The sequence below is a fragment of the Canis lupus genome, chromosome 13 (assembly GCF_048164855.1).
Source record: "Canis lupus baileyi chromosome 13, mCanLup2.hap1, whole genome shotgun sequence".
In the NCBI taxonomy this organism is placed as follows: domain Eukaryota; kingdom Metazoa; phylum Chordata; class Mammalia; order Carnivora; family Canidae; genus Canis; species Canis lupus.
Window position 1 is genome coordinate 35,398,720 of NC_132850.1, and position 13,985 is coordinate 35,412,704.

General features: G+C 38.2%; 2 long non-coding RNA genes across 12 annotated transcripts in view; one reads left to right on the plus strand and one right to left on the minus strand.

The window, feature by feature from the left end:
* Positions 1-13,985, plus strand: part of LOC140602880 (uncharacterized) — a 109,250-nt gene that overhangs the window by 27,623 nt on the left and 67,642 nt on the right. The gene's annotated exons all lie outside the window — the stretch shown is intronic.
* LOC140602882 (uncharacterized) overlaps positions 1-13,985 on the minus strand; it is a 31,655-nt gene that overhangs the window by 8,292 nt on the left and 9,378 nt on the right. The window lies entirely within an intron of this gene.

Below are 13,985 nucleotides of genomic sequence, written 5' to 3' on the forward strand. Positions count from 1 at the left end.
ACTTAACTAATTGTCTTTGCAAGTGTTTATTTAGAGGCTTTGAAACTTACTCTCCAAACAGTGTGTATAAGAAAGACCACATTGCTTTATTTTCTTTAATCAATTGAAATTTCACTTTACTCTCTAGCCTACCATACTATTGAAAAATGGGTGTTTAGAAGTCATGTCTCAAAGTAGGCTAAGGAAGCTTTACCTCCTCCATATTATCCATCAACAAGCTGTCCTCCCATTCTTTGAAAGAGATGATAGATATTTTCTTGATGTTTCATGCAAAAGTGGTATTCATCTGAAAATTCAGGCTCCTTCCTTGGAATCTGGCTTGCTCTTAAGCTCTTCCAGTGTTGACATTTTGGAGTCTAAATATTAGGGATTTCTTCCTCCCTTAGTCTTCCTAGCCCTTTCTCCCCTAGGGACTTAAAAAACTCCTAGGGTCTTATAGGAAAACTTAGGAACAAAAACTTACTGGATACAACTCATAGTTCCAGCCATAACAGAAAAATAGGTATCAGATTTCCTTTTTACTTTAAACAATTATAATGTTGGACAAAATGTATGGAGCAGTGGTGGACATTAGATGATAGGCAATAAAGGGGTATAATCTTTAAGAGAAGAAAAATGCATAAGATGAACTTCCCATTCATCCCTATGAAAAATACAGTGTGTGAAAAAAAAATCTGCCTGGGGCTATGTTGTAAACCAAGGCACAGAGAAATGGAGTCTGAACAGAAAAACAATGGTTTTTCTGGGTAGAGAAAAGTAGATCAGAATTTAGGGATGCAGAGGCTATTAGAATTTTCAGGGTAGAACACCTGAGAGAAGAGAGGCCCCAAAATGATGGGGATCTCCTTGAGTCTTGGCTGGGCACTAAACTATATATGTTTAGGATGAGGCTTTAAGAGGCCTGACCGAGAACAACTATTTTTGAAGTGTAAATTGGGAATTCCAGAGATATTTTAGCTGTGATAAACCAGAGAGTGAACTTCACTAAAATCCCACAGCAATTAGTTGATACTCTAGAATAATCAAATGTTAGGAATATGCCACTCTAGCCCTAGAGTAAGAACAACTTTACACTTGCCCTAACAAAATCTAAAACCAAACCTTGACAAAACCCGGCTAAGCTGCAAATGAAGTAACTGCCATGCAGGAAAAAAAAATATCACTTGTTAAAGGAAAATACTCAATGAAATAACATCCCTAAGTCAAGCACACAGTAACAAATTACTAGATATACAAGGAAGCGGGAAAATGTGTTACATATTCAGGAGAAAAAATAGTCCATTGAAACAGATCCAGAGTTGACAGAGATGTTAGAATTAATGGCCCAGGATTTTGAAACAACTTTTATAAACATATTCAAGGTTTTAAAAGAAAATATGGACATTATGTGTGGACAGAAGAGGAACTAAAACAAGGTTATAGAAATCATGAAAAGAAATGTCAATTGTCAGAGTGAAAAATACAGTATATGAAATAAATTCACTGAATGGGTTTAATAGATTTGACATTGCAGAAGAAAAGGTCAGTAAACTTGAAGACAGATCAAAAGAAATTATCCAAAAATTTTTAAAGCATTTAAAAAATTATCTTAACCTTAGTGATCATAGGACCATATCAGGAAGTTTAATATTTATAATTGTGGTCCCTGAGAAGCCTTAAAAATCTCAATAAATTCCAAGTATGATAAACACCAGAAAACTGCATCTAGTCCTATCATAGTCCACTTGCTGAGAACAATGACAAAATTCTTATAGGAGGGAAATATCACCTACAGGAGAATGATAGTAAACTTAAGAATTTCCTGTCAAAATCCCTGCAAACCAGAAGACTGTAGAATAACAATTAAAGGTCCAAGAGGAGGAGGGATATCCTGTCAAACTACGAGTCTATATTCAGCAAAAATATCCTTAAAAATGAGGTTAAAAATAAAGACATGCCTATACAAACAAATGCTGAAAGAATTCATTACATTAAACCACAGCACAAGAAATGTAAGCATAAACCCATCAACCTGAAATGAAATAGTAACAATCAGAAAGGTGGGGCTCTATGGAGGAATGAAGAGCACCAGAAGTGGTGAATACACAAACAAACATATAACTTACTTATATGTAAATTTACTTAAAAGACAATTGACTATTTGAAGTGGAAGTAATAACGAGGGAGTTTATAACAAGCATAAGTAAAACATAATAGCAGAAAAGGCAGAGGAAGTTAAGGGAGATATATAAATATACTACATATATGTGAGGTAGTGTAATATTAATTCATAGTAGACTATAATAAATTAACAATGCATATTGTAGTTCCTCCTAAAAAAAAAAGATAGAGCTAAAAGCCAATAGAGGAGATAAAATGGGATACTAAGAGGTACTTGTGTAACCCAAATGAAGGCAACAAAGAAGGAATAAACAAAAAAGGACATAGGCATCAAATAGAACACAAATAGCAAAATGATTAGAGCCAAATGCAATGGTATCATCTACATTACATCGTCTACATTACCTGTAGATGGGCTACACACTACAACAGAAAGGTAGAGATTGTCGAGCTAGGTAAAAACAGCATCCAACTGTGTTGCATAGAGAGCTACACGTTAAGCATAAAGGTACAGATTGCGTAGACGTGAAGTTACGAAAAAAGGTGTCCCATACAAATATGTATTCAAATATTCATTCACAAGAAAGCTATAATGGCTAGACTAATATCAGACAAAGTATATTTCAGAGCAAAGAATATTACCAGAGATAAGCAGGGACATTTCATAATGGGGTCAATTTATCAAGAATAATAATTCTAAATGTGCATATACTTAATAAAGCATTTCAAAATATGTGAAGCAAAAACTGACACACTGAAAGGGCTCAGTAGATAAATCCAGTCATGGTAAGAAATTTGAACACCTTTCTCTAAGTACCTGATGGAAAACTGACACACAAAAAAATTAGTAAGTTTCCAGAAGACCTGAACAATACTGTTTAATTGACTTTTATAGAACACTGTGCTTAAAAACTGCAGAATACACATTATTTGCAAATGCACATGGGACAGATAACACCACAATAGAGTATATGCTGGGCCATCAAACATTCATTTCATTTCATTTCATTTCATTTCATTTCATTTCATTAAATTTCAAAGGATTTAAGAGTTTAATTCTCTGATCATATAGAATTAAGTTACAAATTAGTAATAAAAAGATATCTGAAAATCTCCCAAATCCTTAGAAACCAACACATTTCTAAATAACTCATGAGTCAAAAAGAAATCATAAGAAAAAATAAAAAATATTTCAAGCTAAATAATAGAACATATGGAAATGTGTGGGATGCAGCAGAGCAGGGATAGAAGAAAATGTATAATTTTAAATACTTTATTAGAAAAGAAGAAATGCCACTTTAAAATCAGTGCCCTAAACTTCTACTTTAAAAGCCTAAAAAAGAAAAAGGACAAAGTAAACCCAAAGTAATCGGATGAGAGAAAGTAAGAACAGAAGCCAGAAAGAACAGAAAGTAATGAAATAGGTAAGACAAACAATAGAGAAAATAAAAAATTGTTTCTTTAAAAAGATTAATGATGTTGATATATCCCTAGCAAGACTGATCAGGAAAAAAAATAAACACAAACTGTTAATACTAAGAATGAATGAGGGAATACCAGCTCAGCTATTTCAGACAGTAAAGGATGATATAGTAATTGTATGAGAAATTTATTCTAATGAATTTGAAAATTTAGATGCGAACAAATCTCTTAAAAGACAAAAATACTGATCCACAAAAATAGAAAGTTTGATTATTAACTAAAAATTATAATTTATATAATGTAGTATGTAAGTTTGTCTTATATAATATAATTAATAACAATAATTAATATAATAATTAAAATCTATATAGTTCCATATCTGTTAAAGAAGTTGAATTTATAGTTGAAACCTTCCCAATAAGGAAATCCTAGGCCAGTTCCTCTGGTAAATTCATCAAACATTTAAGGAAGAAGTAATATCTATCTTAGATAAACTCTTCTAGAAAATAGAAAAAAAATGAATACTTTACAACTCATTTTATGAGACCAGCATAACCCTGACACAAAAACCTGATAAGGACATTATAAGAAATGAAAATTACAGAGCAATATTCTTCATAAACATAGATGCAAAAATCCTTAACAAAAACATTAGCAAATAAAGTCTAGTCTACAGAAAAGAATATATTCTGACCAAGCGTTTTTTTTCCAGGAATGCAAAGTCAGTTTAACATTTAAAAACTAATTAATAAAATTACTGTTTTAACAGAATAAAGAAAAAAATACAATAATCTTAATATAGAAAAAGCATTTGATGAAATTCCAACACCCATTCATCATAGAAATTCTAGGCAAACTATGAATAGAAAGAAAATATGATAAAGCCCTTTCACAAAAACCCCAGCATGAATATGAATTAAGTTTGTTAGAATGTTCATAGCATCCTTATACATAACAGCCTCAATTTGGAAACTACCCTAATGTCCACCAACAAAATAATTAAGATACAAATTGTGGTCTATTCACACAATGGAATACCACTGAGCAATAAAAAAGAATGAATTACTGATACATGTAAGAACATCGATGAGTCATAAAACACTGTGATAGTAGAATATACAAGGCACAACATTGTACATACTGTATTACTGCATGCTCCCATTTAGATGAAGTCATAAACAAAACTATGTTGACAGAAAACAAAACAGTAGTTTTCTCATGGGTGTTGGGATTAACTGAGTAAAGGCATGAGGAAATTTTCCAGGGTAAATGAAGTGTTCTCTATCTGGATAGGAGTGTGAAAATATGGATTATGGGAGTATATGCGCTTGTCAAAACTCATTAAACTGTACATTTAAGTAAGATCTGCCCATTCCATTGCATACAAATTATAGCTCAATAAATCAGGAGGAAAATCTTTACTGGATTTACCTCAGATCTTTGGTCTACATTCATTTTCCAAGGCCATGTGGTCATAAGAAAGTAAAAAGTTTTAATATCACACCAGAAAAAAAAAATCTCTCTGATACCATCTGTAGGTGATTTCTAAGAAAACACTAATGTCTGGGTCACAAGCCTGGAGACAAATCAATTGGACTAGACATTGCTTTTTGGTTTGGTTTGGTTTTGGTTTTGCTTTGTTTTTTGTTAAAGCAAAAAGAAACACCAAAACACCTTCCCAAGGTGATTCTAATATGCAACCAGGATTGAGAATCACCACTTTAGATGTTGTCACCCACCCGGGGCACTGGAGGGAACAGTAGCTTAATTTTCACTCTTTATGGAACTCTTGGCTGAGGCTCTCCCAACCTCTATTAGCCATTGTCCTACCGGAGAAACTGAACCACTTAGGATTTGAAACAGGAAACATAATGCAGGGAATTGCTTACCCACATGCATGATGGGAGAACTAAGAAGCCAATAGAAGACAGACAACCCTGAGATTAGAAACAGCAGGAAGTTGCTAGAAAAAATGCAATGTTTCAGTTCAAACAGCCTAGCAAGAAGAGTTTCCTCTTCCTTAAGACAGGATCAATTTTTTTTTTTTTTTTTTTTGCTATCCAGGCCTTCAACCGATTGGATGAGGCCCACCCACATTAGGGAGTACAATCTGCTTTCTTCTGTCTACAAATGTTAATCTCCTCCAGAAACATCCTTAGAGACACACCCAGAATAATGTTGGACCAAATGTCTGGGCACCCTGTAGCCAGTCAAGTCAACACATAAAATTAATCATCATGGTTTCCCAGAGAAAAGAACTTGGAGTTGTCCCTGACTTCTCTCTTTTATATCCTATATCAAATCAATTAGCAAATTCCAATGGCTCTACCTTCAAAATATGACTGGAATTTGACCATATTTCATCACCTCTACCACTGCCATCCTCATCCAATACCACTATTATCTATTGTCTGGATGATAGCGATAAATGCCCCTCATCTACTATTACCCTGTGTCCCCTTTTCCATACTTTTTTAAAAAGGGATTTATTTATTTGAGAGAGAGAGAGAGAGTATGTGGGGTGGTGGTACAGAGGGAGAGGGAGAGGATCTTCAAGCAGACTCCCTGCTGAGTGCAGAGCCCGACCCTGAGATCACAGCCTGAGCAGAAACCAAGAGTCTGATGCTTAATGGATTGTTCCCCCAATTTCCCCCCCTTTGCTATCTATCCTTACTCCAGCAGATGACGAAAGTGAAATGTGTCAGCTGCTGGCAGTCCAGTGTAAACTCCTCTAATGACTTGTCAGATCCTATTGAATAAAAATATCTCCCTGCTACCTCACTCATTCTCTCTCTTCCCATTCTCCCCATTGCTCATGCCACTCATTGCTCTTCCCATTCTCCCTATTGCTTACTCACTCTGGCCATTTTGCTCACACATGCCAGCACATTCATCTCCAAGCCTTTGCACATGCTTCTTCTCAGATCCACTTATACCTCACTACCTCTTACCTTCTGTAGTTCTCTGTTTAGCTCCAAGGATACCTTATTTAAAATAGCACACTCCAAGGGGACACCTGAGTGGCTCAGTCACTTGAGCTTCTGACTCTTGATTTTAACTCAGGTCATGATCTCAAAGGTCATGAGACTGAGCCCTGCACCCAATGTGGAGCCTGCTTGAGATCCTCTCTCTTTCCCTTTCCTTCTGCCCCTTCCCTGCTCACATGCTCGCTCTCTCTCTGTCTCTCAAAAAAAAAAAAAAAAAAAAAAAAAGAGAAAGAAAACACATTCCATTGCCTTTGGCTATTACTGTCTGCCTCCATCCTCTGAATTATTTTTCTTTATAGAACCAAGAATGGTATTTAGAACAGTATGTGGCACATAGGCAAGCTAATTAATTAAGGTCAGAAACCAGTCAAAGCTGGTTGGCTTCACCATTTTGTAAAATGGTTACCATGACAAGTTGCTGACTTGATGCAATAATCATTGAATTTCCCTTGAGGTAGCAAATTACTGCCCTATACACAATTATAAACCACAATACTAATTTTTTCTTCCCTGCCAGGATTTGAGGAGTATAGATATTATGAAAGCCTCAAACAAAGGAAATAGAGAGTGGAAGAAAATGCTCCTCAGATACCAGTCTTGAAATTGCTGGTATCTATATCTCAAACCTAAAGGTACAGTCACCAGTGGGACCTGTGGGGTCAGTCTTCCCGTCATAGGAGATGGGTAGTGAGAGTTGTGTCATTTCCCCACTGAGCTTGAAGGAGGTGCCATTATAGTGTACCTACAACAGTGACAGCTATTGCTTAATGAGACTCTACTGCTTGCAAAATACTCTGTTAAGTATTTTTAACTCCTTTACATTACACCCTTAGGAATGATATATTTCCTTGTTTTATAGGATCAGAAACTGAGACTCAAAAAGTTACGTCCCTTTCTCAGGTCACACACTAGAAAAAGTGAAGACAGGATTCCAACCCAAATGTGTGTGATTCCATAACCTGCAGAACTCATGGTTCTTTTCCAAAATGTAGAACTATTTCTTCTCATTGTAAAATTGCATTTCTTGAGGATGCTGTGAGTCTTTGATCTCTTTTGTTCTAGATATTTTTATTAACATTACTGAGGACCTTTCCCTAAGGAATCATGGTCTTCTTGGCATAAGATAGAGAGGATGGATACAGCCTGACCAGTGCAGTCATAGAAGACTTCATTAGTTCCAGGGACACTTGGGTGGATCAATCAGTTAAACAATTGACTCTTAATTTCGGTTCAGGTCATGACCTCAAGGTCATGAGTTCAAGCACTTTGTCAGGCTCCAGGCTCAGCGGGGAATCAACTGGAGATTTTCTCCTTCTCTTTCTCCCCCACCCCCTGACCACATACTCTCTCTCTCAAATAAATACATCTTTAAAAAAATTATTTAGCTCCATAAGGGCAGCCCCATACCATGTGATATGCAGTACATGTGGCTTATGACATAGACTCGGAGGCCATGTGATGTCACAAGCTCAAGTCAGAGTGAATTCTCATAGCACTTTTTATAGGTGGAGCCTATTTAGATGTCTTTTCATAATTTTCTACTCAATCTGGCCCCCTTCTTAACATCCTCCTAATTTATACTCCAAAGTCAGCATTGAGGCCATTGTGGATAGAAATGATCTCCTCAAGAATGAAAACGTAACATTTGTCCCAGTTTGGAGATGTTTGTCTCTGTCGGGCAGGTCTCCTGTGGTGGTATTATCTTAAGTGCCCTCAGCCTCTTGCTACACACAGCCTCCAGTCATTGCCCTGGAAAAGCCCCAGATGGATCCCGAGGCTCCAGAGGTCTCAGCTGCAAGGGCATTATTTAGAATGTCCTGGGTCTTCTTCAACATTGAGTGAACTCCCAATTTTATGTAAATCCTAAAAATTCCAGCTCTGTCTATATAAGCATACTATGATCACAACAAAACGTTTTGGAGAAAAGGAATTTGGCTTCTTAAAAAATGATCAGAGTACCTTCTAGCAGAGCTAAGGGAAGGCAATCTCATGCAGGATGGATTGGTTATCAACCTTAGTCCTTTATGCTCACTCCATTTGCATTTGAGGAGTTCCATTTTTTTTTTAAATCTCCACAAGAGTTGTTTTGATCTTTCTGTGGATTGCACAGTAGACATTTCCTCTCCCAGTAATTTGAAGAGTGGAATTGATTCCCTCCTGATTCTGGCCAATGGCTTCTGCTGACGACAGCTAGTCTGTTGGCTCAGCTTTTGTATAGTCTTTTGGGTTTTGATAGAGATATGCTGACAATCGACATCTTTCTATTTTCTGAAGGATGTTAACTTTGCTTATACCACTCCCCAGATTTAGGTGGATCTGTTCTCTGTTTTAATTGCTGCATTCATGAAATCTTGTCATTATCATTTCTTTGACCTCTGCACAATTCGTTGATATTTGACTGTAGTAGCTGCCAAAGTTCTGGCTCATGCTTTACTTGTTCCCTGACTGTACCATCCTGAGACTCCTGGCTGCCCTTCCCATTTGTCTGCAAGGATGGGCTTGCCAAGGTGCTATGTCTTATTTCAAGGATTTTTGTTTTTCAGTTTCTCTGTAAGTTTCATGTTAACCTGTTACTTGATCAGTTTCATTGCTTCTCTTTATCTGAAGATTATTATTATTTTTTTAAATATCCTACTAGTTGGAAGCTCACTATCTTAGGACTATCACATTTCAGGTAGAAATCAGATTCTGGCTTGGTGCTTTGGCATATTTCTTATAAATCCTTCTATTTCCCCTTCCCTCAATGACTTCTTCAGTTGATATCATACTTGGGCTGGTTGCCCCAGGACATGGGAGAGGTTGGATATGATGACACTAAGCAAGCATCCCTAGGCCATATTGAGTTGTAGAATGACAGAATGTTAAAGCTAGAAGGATTGGTTAGTTCAACTTCCCTCCCAATGTAAGACGTTATTCTACAGTACAGCATCCATAATTCCCTCCTCTGCTTGAATCCTTTAAGCTGGGAAAATTCATTAGTTAGCTAGATAAAATTACTCCCTTCTAATTATTGGAATTGTTTTCTCTCTTACTGAATTGAACTCTGTGTTCCTCAACTTCCTCCTGTTAGTTCTAGGTCTGCTCTCTGGAGTGATATGGAAAAAAGTATAATAGTCCTTGTCTATCAGGTAGTGAGTCCTTGCAAGGTTCTATACCAAGTCTTTTGAACACTGTAATAATCAGGGTTCTTTAGACAGAAGTCAACTCTGGCTAACTGTATTAGTTTTCTTTTACTACATGATAAATTATCCCCAAACTGAGGGGCTTAAGAAAATAAACTTTAATTACCTCACAGTTTCTGTAAGTCAGGAGGAATTCCAAAGCAACTTTATGAGTGATTCTGGGTCAAGGTTTCTCTTGGGTTGTAGCCAAGGTATTAGCTGGGCTTAAATCATCTGAAGGCTTGACTGGGGCTGAGAAATCTACTTCTAAGCTCCCTCGCATAGCTGATGGCAAGAGCCCACAGTGGGCTTGCCGTGTGGACCCTCCCCCCCCCCCCCCATTTGGCAGCTCCAGTATAGCAGTTGGACTCTTCTGAGAGAGTGACTTAGACAAACAGAGAGACAAAGACAGTGAAGGAAGCTACAGTCCTTTAATGACCTGATCTCTGAAGTCATTGATGAGTTTTTAACATCTATATTTATTTTAATAGTTTTTAACATCTATATTTATTTTAATCTGATGGTTAAAATGAGGTTAACATCATTAATAGAGTTTTTAACATCTATATTTATTTTAATCTGATGGTTAAAATGAGGTTTCTGGGTGGAGGGAGACTGATGATTCAGTCTAAAATATTTTAATGGCAGTTCCTGTTTTCCCATTTCCCCTTTGGGATGACAAGGTAAGAGGCAGTGGACCCCGCACACATGAGGGAGCATCCGTACCACAGGAGAATGATGAAATTATGAATGTCAAAGCTTATGTGGGAGCTAGAACATTTACCATACTCCCCTTCAGAGAAAGGGAGAGAGAACTTGGAATTTAATCTTCCTAATCATCCCCCTACCCAGCAATGTAAGCATCTGGCGTGAGAGAAGAAAATAAAGATTTTATTATCTTCTCAAGAGGAGTAGATGGCGCCACCACAAAGGGGACAAGTGGCATCAGTCTAGCTCCCTGAAAATGGAAAGAGCGAATGGATGTGGGGAAAAAATGAGATATCTCTCTTTTAGCCCTCCTAAATTATGAGGAGCTCCCAGTTGTAGAATTTAGACCAGAGTTAGGAGTCAGGTTAGGCTCCGACTGGCATAGGGAAGGTGGAGGGCTGAATCGCAGTTACAGAACTTCAGTGCCTGAAGCCTGAAGCAGAGGCAGAGATAGGCTCACATTTAAAGCTGCTACAAGCCTTTTAAGCATTTGGAGTTAGTTACCATGGAACACGACACTCAAATTCTTCATCATTCAGTGGCCTTTCTCCAGCCACTCTCTGTTTCATCAAAGTCCCAACTGTGTGGTATTTAATGCTCCAGGCATAGTATGTCCAGCAAAGAGAACAGTGGGGCCATTAAATACATCCAGAAACAGTGCCTGAGGTGCTTGTTTGTGGGATGAATAAAACAAAAGAAGATTGTCATCTTCTTGGGTGGGGATTGAGTAATATCTCTGGGATTCATAGCAACATATCCAGTTTAGTTAAGGTCACCATTTATTGGACACTTTTCTATCCCTAGGCCACTGAGCTAGTTTGGGGGATGCAGACATGAACATCATGTATCTCTTGGCAGTTAAAGATCTCACATCCTTGACTCTCAACTCCTCCATCCAGCCTCTCCACCAGTCCAACCACCTCAACTCCACATGCACACTTGGAATTCATCCAGTCCTCCCCCTCTCCACCATCATCTTCCATGTCCAGGCCACCATCACTGGAACACTTTTGACAGGTCTCCTCCTGCTTACACTCCTGTTTCATTCCAATTCTGTCTTCCCCACTGCCTCCAGAGCATACTTTAAAAATTTTAAATAATATGTTATACACAATATAAATAAAGATCACTCTCCTGCATAAAAAGTCTTCCATTGCTACTTAATTGAGTTTGAATAAAATTCAAACTCCCTACCAGGGCCCCCAAGGTTCTGTGGGATCTGGTGTTTGCCTCTGCTGTACCATCTCTTTCTACTTGCCTCTTGTTCACTGTGTCGCAACCATACTAGTCTGCAGTGCCTAGAGTTCTCCGATGTTACATGTCTTTCATGCCTCAGGACCTTTGGATGTGCCCGCTCTCAGACAGAAGGCTCTCCCTTGTGCCTGCCACCACCCTAATACACATCCTTGCCCTGTTCTTTGCATGACTGGGTCCATTTCACCTTCCAGGCCTCCCTTAAGCATCCTATTTATACCATCTTATTCTCCAATCAAGGCACCATTTGTTTCCACTGGCGAATGCATCCCAAGTTATAATTATATGTTGCTTACTCATTTATAAGCCTTCTTTCTCCACCAGATTAAAAGAACTTTGGGAGAAGAGACTATACTTTGTTGTCACTGTGTGTCTGGGACTTAGCACATGCCTTCCTGGCCAACAGTAGCAGGTTCTTAACAAATAATAGTTAAATGAATGTTTATTTGAACCATCATTTACATAATTTAATAAAGAGGTTATTAATTGGGAAGCATGATACCCTTCTACATTTTTGTGAGGACTAAATATATTCTTGTGAAGGATAAATGAGATATGTAAAAGCATTTAATATAGTGTGTATTGTCCCTCTCTCCCTCCCTCCTTCCCTTCCTTTCTTCTTTCCTCTCTTCCTTCCTTCTAGTGCTAAGAAAAACATGGAACTCTCTTGACTACCATTTTCTCTCCCTGCCTCTCTTCTCTACTTATGGACGTTGACTGTGAAGAGATTTTATCTCCCTAAAGAAATTCTCTCCTTTAAAGGACATTGAAATATAGAGGCAAGAGGTTTTAAATGATCTTTTAAAACCATCTGCAAAGAGCATTGCTCTGCAAAAGTGTTCAGGCCTCCCTATACCTCTGAGAGATTCCTAGACAAAGTTGCCATCTGGAATGCCTAATTCATTCTCAAGAACCAAGGCACAGACCATACCAGAAGTAAATTTAGAAATAACAACAGTCACAACTAGTGCTTAATGAGCTCTTACATGTACAGGCTCTGTGCTAAGCACTTTACCTGCCTCCTTTCATTTAATTGGCCAGCAACCTGAAGAGGAATGTACTGTGATTACCCCACTTTACAAGGGAGAATATGGGGCTTAGCAAAGATTCTAAAGCAGGCCTGTCTGACTCCAGAACTCTCTGGCAATTTCCTGAGTGGGTTCCCAGTTTTTATTCTTCTCTTCCTGTTTTGTACTCTAACTTGGCCCGAGTCAATGCCTCACCCTCTCTCAGAACAGCCTTTCAGGTTTCTGTGTGACAGCCAGCCTGGAGAAGTGTACCTAGTTCTGTTGTGAATTGTCCCTGCTTCCTAACTTCCCACATGGCCTTCCCAGTTGTCCCTTCTTGTAGATTACTCCACATTTCAAAGATTAATATTGCTAAAACATATTTTTGTACATATCACCTCAACTCGAAAGGTTTTATGGATTCTCCTGGCATTCGAGATGTTGGTTCTGATTCTCCCTTTCACTGGTGGTGTGTCACTGGACAAGGTAATGAATTTCTCTGAGTTTCTGTTTCCTTCTAAAATGAAGAGGATTGGAATTACTCTATAAGGTCATTAAAGTTGGATAAGATTCTCTGTCACTCTGAACAGGCTAGGTTGTGCTCTTATGATAAATGGTCTCTAAAACTCTGTGGTTTTGTCCGCAATCCTGTTGTATCCTTACCCCATGCCTATCATCTTTACTTCGAGGCTCCAGCTGGTGGAGCAGCCTTTATCTGAAATGTTGGTAGATGTGGGCCGGTGAATATGGGTGATTAGTCATATAATCTCCCAGATAATGTAGAGGCCAGGCACTGGCACACAGTGGTATGTGCTGACTAAGCACTTTCTCCTCAGTGTGTACCCTCAAGTGGAAAGTGGGCCACACTGACATCTACACTTTATGTACGGATGTGTGGAGTTTAGATGCTAACCATTTTACCATCCACTTTCAGTGGATGTGTTCTTTTGAATAAATTCTTTACGTCTCCTGGCTTCATAATCTGGGTGGGTTACTATATCCATTTCCTGGGGCAGCCATAACAAATTACCACAAACTTGGTAGCCTAGAACTACAGAAATTTATTCTGTCACAGTGCTGGAGGTCAGAAGTTTAAAATCAGGATGTTGGCAGGGCCACTGTCTCTCCACAGTTTCTAGGGGGAAACTCTGTTCTTTGTTTCTTCCAGCTTCTGGTGGCAGTCAGCATTCCGTGACATGTGACCACTTCACTCCGACCTCCACCTCCACAGTCACATTGACGCCTCCCGTTCTGTGTGTTCCCTGTGTTTCCTAAAAAGACACTTGTCATTGGACTTAGTGCCCATCTGGACTATCCAGGATGATCTCATCTCATGATCCTTAAAT